The sequence below is a fragment of the Rhagoletis zephyria genome, unplaced genomic scaffold (assembly GCF_001687245.7).
Source record: "Rhagoletis zephyria isolate East Lansing unplaced genomic scaffold, Rhagoletis_zephyria_1.1 Rzeph_scaffold_01255, whole genome shotgun sequence".
Taxonomy (NCBI): Eukaryota; Metazoa; Arthropoda; class Insecta; order Diptera; family Tephritidae; genus Rhagoletis; species Rhagoletis zephyria.
The window spans coordinates 125,537-127,931 of NW_016158339.1; the positions used below are offsets into that span (position 1 = coordinate 125,537).

Below are 2,395 nucleotides of genomic sequence, written 5' to 3' on the forward strand. Positions count from 1 at the left end.
TATAAATAACTACAGCGTGGCGACGATTAACTGTTACCCAGGTTCCTTTATAGATTTTGCGAAAAAAGTATTTTATTGTTAATTTTCCACAGATTTTACTTTAATTGTATTAATTAGTTTACATTTGCCAGCAGCGTAAACTTTGAGAGAAAAGCTCATTTGGCACGCAAGTCTTTTTCAGGTGTATTTTTTGAAGTGAAACTTCTTTAGCGGCGCACATAGGGGTATTTGAACGATTTAGTAAGGTGACCAGAATTTTTAGCATTCCAGGAGGACAAATACTCCACCATGGAAATTTGTTTTATATTTATTTTAACACATAAATAAAGTATAAGTTAACATGGTTAAAAAAAGGAAAATAATTCCATGCACTGCGTACATATTGCCGTTGATTTTTGGCAATTGTTTTTTGTTGACAGTGTTGCTCATTTTCCTCCATATAAAAAAATTTCGAACGTACTTTGTATAGAAGAGAATGAATGGCGCCGTAAAAGAAAAATGCCAAAAATCAACGTTATTTTGTAGCCATATGAAACTCGCACTTTATTATACTAAAATTGCATGGGCTATAAAACTGCATACCCAAAACCATAATTCTTAAGTGAAAAATTTTGGTAAAAATTCGCTGAATTTTTATAATTTTGCACAAAGTTTGAAATGTGAACTTTTATGGTGTTTTTTATTGAATGAACAGTATTTTTATAAGAAAATAATTGAAATTAAATAATTTGAGTCTTCATCTAAAGTGATAAAGGGATAAACTGCTAAATTTATCAGTTTATCCGCATTCTTTCGTGAACGCACCTTCGCAAATAATTGCATAAAATTGTTTATTACTTAAATTATATGGCTAGTTACGTTTTATTCTTACCTGGTCCATTGTGTTCATTCCCTGAATTTTTATATTTGGCACAAAGTTTGAAATGTGAACTTTTATGGTGTTTTTTATTGAATGAACAGTATTTTTATAAGAAAATAATTGAGATTAAATAATTTGAGTCTTCATCTAAAGTGATAAAGGGATAAACTGCTAAATTTATCAGTTTATCCGCATTCTTTCGTGCACGCACCTTTGCAAATAATTGCATAAAATTGTTTATTACTTAACTTATATGGCTAGTTACGTTTTATTCTTACCTGGTCCATTGTGTTCATTTGTGTTTATGTGTTCGTAGCAAAAGCGACCACCTGGGAACCTGTAAGGGTAGAATTTTTCTAAAATTTATAAATTTATCCACCAGTCGTTTGATAAAGTGATACACTTTGGTTAAACAGATTTCCATACAAAGTTTGACAGTTCATTTATCAATCTGATAAATGTATCATTTTATCAACAGTTTATCACTTTTGATGAAGACCCCTAATATAAAAATAAAAAGTCAAAATTAGTTACTATGTGGCGTTCTTATAATTATGCAACGCAGTGTAGTAATGTCATTACTAATGGGCAAAAAAAATTAAAACTGCTTGGGCTATAAAACTGCATACGCAAAACTTTTCCAAAAATTTTTAAAAAATGTGTAAAATGTTGGTGAAAATTCGCTGAATTCTTATAATATTTGCACAAAAGTTTGTATGGTGTTTGATATAAAATGAACTGTATATTTATAAGAAAATAATTAATATTAAATAGTATAAAAATAAAAAATAAAAGTTTGTTAATATGTGGCGGTCTTATAATTATGGAACGCAGTGTAGTAATGTCTTTACTAATGGGCAAAGAAAAATAGCGACCCTGGTTATGCATCTCAACAGGCTACCGCTTTATCTCGATCATGTTATAAGACAATAGCTCTGATCCAATACTTTTCGTGAAAAATCCTGTAAAACTGTCAAACAGCAAAATTACTCTCTGAAGTGAGAGTAAAAAGTGAGTACCAACAAAATGTACGGAAACAAAAAAAACACTTTTCCTGTAAAAACGTCAACCAGTGATTGCTTGACACTTTTCATGATTTTACCAGAAGGAAAAGTTCGGGTAAAATCTTGCAACTTCATTCTCTACACAACTCTCCAAAAGTTGCTCTCATTTACAGGATTTTGGAGTACGGGAACATTTTTCCTGCAACTTCCTGCATGTTCGTGTAAAATCCTGTAAGTTCAAGAAGCTAATGTATGTATTGTCAATGGAGACAGCATATTGGTCATGGAAAGCAATAATTACACTGGTCGACGGCCAAAATTTACCAGAGACGCCGTTATGAAATTCGTATGTAAAATCACCCCCTGATTCCGAAAATCAAGGTTATTTTTAATTTTATGGTACCGTTTTTGAGATATTTGCAATTTACCGTTTTTGCAAAAAAAAAAAAATTGGATCCACTTAATCATATATATCTCAAGAACGAATTAAGCAATTCCAAAACGGTTTGAAGCTTTTAAAAGGTAATAAAAT

General features: G+C 30.8%; 1 long non-coding RNA gene across 1 annotated transcript; it reads left to right on the top strand.

Annotated features, from left to right (window-relative positions):
• Nucleotides 1-1,335: 1,335 nt before the first annotated feature.
• On the top strand, nucleotides 1,336-1,721 carry LOC108363358 (uncharacterized). The gene is made up of 2 exons (XR_001847612.1): nucleotides 1,336-1,378; nucleotides 1,655-1,721. It is a non-coding gene; the product is annotated as an uncharacterized LOC108363358 (long non-coding RNA).
• The last annotated feature ends 674 nt before the right edge of the window (nucleotides 1,722-2,395 follow it).